Raw genomic sequence first — 7,788 nt, forward strand, 5'->3', positions numbered from 1 at the left:
TTCATTATGGCGCTGACGTCACAAGATTATGAACCCATCACACCGCTGTATCGATTCGATGATCAGTTTTACCACATAATGGGTCGTAGCCAGGATATATTACTGTGGAGGACAGCTCGGGCCAGTCTTATATTTGGGGTGCGCTTGATTGTCGACGGGGGGTATTTTAAGTGCAATATTTATTCATAACGTCAAAATATGACACTTTTAATAAGAACAATAGGTCAAAGTTAGATCAAACTAATAGTCCATATATTTCATTTTAGACCGTTTCCGTTCAGGATATATATATTTTTTTCATACTCGGGGGGCCAGCGGGGGGGCCAACCTCTGACCAGGGGGGGTTGTGGCACCCCCTGGACCTCATGTGGCTACGCCCCTGGGCTTCCCTCCAGCACCGGCAATTACATTTTTTATATCTATCGATCTAGACAGAGAGAGAGACAGGGTTAATCAGAGTGGGGAGAGAGAAAGAGAGGGAGGGTGAATGTGGAGAGAAAACTCGGGAGCAAGGAATTGAGACACACACAGTGGAAGAGACAAGCAGAGCTTCTGAGGAGAGGGAGAGAGACAAGTGGAAGAGAGGAAGAGAAAGAGAGAGGAAAAGAAGAGGGGGCGAGGCTTCTGTCTTAGTATGTCTTCTTCTTCTTAGTGTTAGAATCCCTGTGTTCTCCTCAGCACGTATTCACCAAGCCAGAAGGAACTGATTCATCAATTAGATTGTTCAACCATAGAAATACTATATCAAGGGACTACTGATGCTGTCTGGGCCTTTTCACAATGAATGAAGCTCTAGAAGCTCCAGATCACCAATATCCATCGTTGATATTTTGTTGCCAACCGGATGTATTCTAACCCCTATCTTCCAACTGGCCGGTATCATGTATGCATCACATCATATAGTAAAGGATATCGGTTCCAAAGTACTGGTCTTTAAATTCCAGCGGGAGGACGACAGCACATTCCCGGACATCGCTGTGGCTTGTGGTTCCAGTCCCTGGGGGGTAGTGGGTAGTGGGAGGGAGAGGGCGGGGGTTTCCAACCAAAGTCTTTTTCAAAAAGTCTTTATCGATGTACAGTGGAAAGATTTATACATTTTTTAAACATAACGGGTGTCAGAAAGATGACAAAGACTCATCGTTTACTGTAAAGTAGAATACGACCAGCTGCCCTTCCTGGCAGGCAAGTGGATATGTGTCTGCGCGCACGTCTGCAGTGGTGTGTGTGTGCACTCGTGTGCGAGTCCGATATGTTTGTGCGCGCGTGTGTGTATGTGTGTGTGTTTGCACGCCAGATTTAAGGCTGTCAACACAAGTGTGCTTCAAACCCGATTGAGAGGATGATTCTGCTACACTTTATCGTACAGTGATGGTAATGATATTCTAACCTTTGGGCCTATGACCTTCGTTTCTGCTCTGATTGATGTAACCCATACCACTTCATTCAACACCTACTGCACTGAAAAGAGGGAGGATCCCTCTATTGTATATGTTATCATGATTCCTCCCTTGGATGTAGGGTAGGGTAGGGCCCTTTAGAGGGCTTAGAGTTAGGTGGTTAACATGTAATGTAGACCTGTGAAGCCATTTGAGACTTTAACTGTGATTCAGGGTGAGACAAACCGAATGGACCTGAGCCGACTTAACACGTGAGCACCTGTTCAGCAACATGAGGACACGGTTCAAAATGAAAAGCATTCAGACTTGAATGAAACTGAGAGTCGTGGTTTACCATCATTTCGTTTGACGGACGTTTCACGGTGCCATGGTTACGTGGCCAGAAAAACACCCAGCGTACAGAGATGAACCTGTGGCGGTTAGTCACTCCCATGGCCAGCCCTACCTGCTATACATCCATGGTTTGCAGCGAGAGAGAGTTTCTCCCTTTCTGTTCGGCATGGCCGCCTATGCTCCCCGTGGAAGGTGTTTCCCAACCAATGACGAACACATCTGAGCAGTTTTGATTCAGAACCTCACAACCTGCCTCTGAGTAATTCCAGGGCTGGCGAGGGGGATCTTTTTTTGTGGTCCAGAACAAATGTTTAAATGACGGTTCAACAATGCCTGTATATGTTGCTCAAGCTGGATTGATGTTTTCCGCAGGCGTTCCTCTCTGGCTCTGCTGCTACGAGCAAGAATGTAAGACTTTAAGAAGTTTTGCATAAAACCACCAAATATCTGTATGCTCACTCTTTTACCAAAGTATTCTTCTGACATGTCTTTATATCGGATCCAGCTGGTTGTGATCTGTTGGCATTGCCTTCTGACTATGTATGTGTTTTTTCCCGCTATGAGGCCTTCGAGGATGTAGTTGTGATTCGTTATAATATTATGTGTTATAATTGATTAAATAGTTGTGTATATTTTGTATAGTTTGGTCATTTTAATTCAATCATCTGTCTTATTATTTATTTATTATTACAATTACAATTAGGGCATTTAGCAGATGCTTTTATCCATGGGTTAATAAACACATTGACACACCGACGGCAGAGTTGACCATGCAAGGCGACAGCCAGCTCGTCAGGAGCAGTTAGGGTTAAGTGTCTTGCTCATATCACTTTTATCCACAGGGACCTCCAGTGAGTTAAATTACAGCTCATTACGAAGAGCGTAGATGGCTGCATTTTGCTCATTAGTGTGGGGGTACGACGCCCGTGCCTCTATACCTATCCCTTACGTAATAAAGTACAAGCTGAACGTTATTATTACAAGCAATGTTATGTATGTATTTCAGTTGATGTGTGTCAAGCCTGGAGCTTTTTCATCGATATGACACTGGTAGGGACATCTCTTCAGCAGCAGTTACAGTTTGCGTTCCTAATAAATCACTCTGGACTCCTCCAGTAAAATCCATGGATGCCGTAAACCAACACTTTGCTTAGTCTTCTTTCTGCTCACCTTGGGGATTATCCCCACATGACAGAATATCAGCCGATATATTAGCAGCAACTAATTTATAATTTATAATCAATTCCTTTAAACCCTTTAGTCAGCGTCTACGGATAGGTTTCTGACAATGTTCCCAATTAGCAGCGCCGTGCGGCTACGTTGCCAGCCATGCCGCAGCCATATTTGTGGAGAGGCCAGCGAGGGCATTCTCCTTAACCCCCCCAATGTGTTCTTTGAAAAGAAGAAGCTCATATTGCTACTCCCTGGCTGTCCCCAATAACCACCCCATAATGGTCACACCTTGCCCTCTTCCCATCTCGCCCTCTCCTGCTCCTCTGCTGGTTCTAACCTTAACCCCAACCCTAACCCTCTCCTGGTCCTGTGCTGGTTCTAACCCTAACCCTTACCCTCTCCTGGTCCTCTGCTGGTCCTAACCCTAACCCTCTCCTGGTCCTCTGCTGGTCCTAACCCTAACCCTAACCCTCTCCTGGTCCTCTGCTGGTTCTAACCCTAACCCAACCCTAACCCTCTCCTGGTCTTCTGCTGGTACTAACCCTAACCCTAACCCTAACCCTCTCCTGGTCTTCTGTTGGTACTAACCCTAACCCTAACTCTCTCCTGTTCTTCTGCTGGTACTAACCCTAACCCTCTCCTGGTGCTCTGCTGGTTCTAACCCTAACCCTAACCCCTTTCCTGGTGCTCTGCTGGTTCTAACCCTAACCCTAACCCTCTCCTGGTCCTCTCCGGGGTTCCATCCAATCACCCCGACCTCACTCCCATTCTCCAGCTATGTTTCAGGGTCCGGGGAATGACATACTCAGAGAGTTTTGAACCAAGCTCCAAGGCCTCACAACAACATCCAGGCCCCTTCCTGCATGGTGGGGGCTGTCCCTTAGGGCATTGAGGAAGGGGTCGGACAGGCAGCTGTTAATGTTTTAGTACCGGAGGGCTTTGCCCCAAACCGGTTGTTGGTTCCTGCTTCTCATCTGCACAGGTTATCCATTGGGGCTTTCGTTTGCTTCTCTGCGCCATGGCCGGTCTCTCCTCTGGCATCACCCCCAGTCCAACGGCCAGTCTCTCCTCTGGCATCACCTCCACTTCAACGGCCAGTCTCTCCTCTGGCATCACCCCCAGTCCAACTGCCAGTCTCTCCTCTGGCATCACCCCCAGTTCAACGGCCAGTCTCTCCTCTGGCATCACCCCCAGTCCAACTGCCAGTCTCTCCTCTGGCATCACCTCCACTTCAACGGCCAATCTCTCCTCTGGCATCACCTCCACTTCAACGGCCAGTCTCTCCTCTGGCATCACCTCCACTTCAACGGCCAGTCTCTCCTCTGGCATCACCCCCAGTCCAACTGCCAGTCTCTCCTCTGGCATCACCCCCAGTTCAACGGCCAGTCTCTCCTCTGGCATCACCCCCAGTCCAACTGCCAGTCTCTCCTCTGGCATCACCCCCAGTCCAACTGCCAGTCTCTCCTCTGGCATCACCCCCAGTTCAACGGCCAGTCTCTCCTCTGGCATCACCCCCAGTTCAACGGCCAGTCTCTCCTCTGGCATCATTCACAGTCCAACGGCCAGTCTCTCCTCTGGCATCACCCCCAGTTCAACGGCCGGTCAGAGCGGCCTAACCAGAAGCTGGAGACCGGTCTGCGCTGTCTTGATCCCAGAACCCGGCCACCTGGAGCAAACAGCTCATTTGGGTAGAATACGAAAAATACGTACCCCTCGCCTTGCTCTGCTTCTGGTCCCTCCCCCTTTCAGTGTGTTGACCGTTACCAGCCCCTGCTATTGGCTGATCTGGAGGTCAGCGTCCCCTCTGCCCAGGCATTCATTCGTCGTTGTTGCCGCACCTGGAGCTCGGTCCGGAAAAAACAAGATCGCTGACCGCCAGCGAACCACAGCTCCCAACTAGCGGCCCCGCTGCAGGGTCTGGGGTCCACTGGGACCCCCCAACCAGCCCCCCCCCAGAGGGTCTGGGGTCCACTGGGACCCCCCAGCCCCCCCCCCAGAGGGTCTGGGGTCCACTGGGACCCCCCAGCCCCCCCCCAGAGGGTCTGGGGTCCACTGGGACCCCCCAACCAGCCCCCCCCAGAGGGTCTGGGGTCCACTGGGACCCCCCAACCGGCCCCCCCCCAGAGGGTCTGGGGTCCACTGGGACCCCCCAGCCCCCCCCAGAGGGGCTGCCCCCCCCTGGGACCCCCCCAGGGGGGTGCAGCAGGCCGGCTCCCCGGTGTGTTGGGCCCTTCCTTATCTCTAAGGTCCTCGGTCCAGCCGCTGTGCATCTCAGGCCCCCCAGTTCCACGAGGGCTCATCCCACCTTCCACGTGTTTTGTGTCTTGTATTTTATTTTAAATGGGAAATTTTGTTTTTTAAATGTGAACCGTGTACTTAGCCTTATATCTTCTAGCAAAGACTATTCTTGCTATCGAGACATTTGCCTCTGAGTTGTGCTATTGAGTCCTATTTTCCCTGTGGTTCACACAGCCGTAATAATATTATTATTGTAATGCATTGGTTCCCAACCAGATTTGGCCCCTGACCCCATTTCTAGCTCTGAATATGTTTACGACCACAACTTTGACATTTCTGCATCCGTTTCCACATAGATTGTTTTTACCCAATCATTATCTGCCGGTAATATCAATGTACCGATGAACTTAATCCAATTACTCCACGACTCAATAATTGTGATTCGCTCGTTTAGGCAGTCAGTTGTCAGTTTTTAGATACAGGATGTCTCTGAGACCTTTTATAAAAAAATATATACTTTGCTAAAACGTATACAAATTAATGTAGGTTATTGAGGAGAGGGGCATTTGGGTCAATGATGTTCACAGCTAGGCCATGGACATGGGAATCAAACGCAGCAACAATTTTGGTTGGAGTACAACACCCTTGCAACTATGCTTCCCTTACCCCTTACTTTATAAGACAGGTTTCACGTTATTATTACAAGCAAAGCACTGTTATGTATGTTATGTATGTATTTCTGCTGATCATCAATATCATACTGGTAGTGACATCAATCCAGCTACAAATCACCTTTACCTTCCTTATTAATCACTCTGGACTCGTTTACCGAAACTAAGTCTTTGTTCCTGCTCGCCCTGTGAGTCTTTTTCCTAGGTGACCACGTGACCGAATATCAGCCGATATATTAGCAGTAGGGGTGGGAAGTAATGAAGTACAAATACTTTCTACATGGAAACAAAAGTACAGGCAAATGCCTTTGAGGGGAATTATCATTACGCGCTTTCCCAACATCAAGACCAATTTCAACCTAACTGATTAGGTCAATAACATTTTGTCATGATCCGCCCCTGGTTTTCTCATTCACCTGCCTGCCACCCTGATCACTCCCAATTAATCCAACCACCTTCACCTGTGCTTCCCCTATATCAGTCCTTTCCTCCCAAACATTCTCTGCCAGATTGTCTCTTGTGTTTCACAGTGCTTTCCCGCGATTCAAATCCTGACCTACCACCGATCCTGCCTGCTCTCTGATCCCTGCCTGCCTGACTCTTCTGCCGGTTCCTGATCCTCGCCTGTTTGACTATCCTGCCTGCTCTCTGAGCCCTGCCTGTCTGACTCTTCTGCCGGTTCCTGATCCCCGCCTGTCTGACTATCCTGCCTGCTCCTGATCCCCGCCTGTCTGACTATTCTTCCTGCCGATCCTGAATCCGAATAAACGATTGACACTGTTCCACGCTCATCGCCAGTCTGTGCACTTGGGTTCAGCCAAACGCTCACGTTACAGAACAATCTGGCCAACAATGGACCCAGTCCAGATGGACGACCGCATCTCCCGGATGGAGAGCGCGCTACAGCAGGCGATGGACGTCACGACTCAGGGACAGCAAGACCTGATGCGAATCCGCCAGGAATTGGCGAACGTCCAGACCGGCGCCACAGCTTCACCTCCTGCTCCAGTTGCGACCGAGACTCCGGCTCCTCTACTCCGTGAGCCTAGTGTAGGAGTTCCCGAATGCTACGATGGTGATCCTACCACCTGCAACGCCTTCCTGTGCAATTGCACAATTCTCTTCTCTCTTCAGCCACTCACTTTCGCCTCCGAAGAAGCCCGGGTGGCTTACGCCGTAAATCATCTCTCCGGACGGGCGCGTCTTTGGGGCACCGCTGAATGGCAGAGAGGCACCTCCGCCTGCCGCTCCTTCCACTCCTTTGCCGAAGAGCTCAGGAGAGTCTTCGGAACCGGTTCTCTGGGAGCCGAAGCCGGGCGGGAGTTGTTAGCCCTGTCCCAGGGACGTCGTTCAGTTTTGGACTACGCCATCGACTTCCGCACCAGGGCCCCCAGGTGTGATTGGAACCCGGTCACTCTCCGCGATGTCTTCCTACAAGGGCTGGCTGGGTACATCAAGGATGAGCTGGTTGCCTACGACCCGCCATCATCACTGGAAGCTCTGATCGAGCTTGCTACCCGCCTCGACCTCCGAATCCAGGCTCGCAGGAGGGAGAGGTGTTCTGAGGTTCCGCCACGCAGCCCTGTTTGTCCATGGTTCCCGGCAACCCCCGCCTTCCTGCCGCAGACCCCAACCGCTTCCCTGAGAATGGGGAATCCGGAGCCAATGCAGCTGGGTCGCACCCATCTTTCCCCGGAGGAGAAAGAGAGAAGACGGAGGCTGAACCGCTGCCTGTACTGTGGTCAGCCTGGACACATCGCCGATCATTGCCCGGTAAAAGCCAGAGCTCACCAGTAACCAGAGGGATACTGGTGAGCTCCATCTCAGACTCTGCCTCTTCCACAAGACCCACTCTCTCCAGTGAGCTCCTGTTGCCCTCCGGTTCCCACCCCATAACCGCACTTGTCGACTCAGGGCCAGACGAGAGCATCATGGATCAGTCCCTCGCTCTTCGGCTGGGACTCCATCCAGAGAGA

Source organism: Pollachius pollachius (assembly GCF_949987615.1).
Source record: "Pollachius pollachius genome assembly, contig: scaffold_67, whole genome shotgun sequence".
NCBI lineage: Eukaryota > Metazoa > Chordata > Actinopteri > Gadiformes > Gadidae > Pollachius > Pollachius pollachius.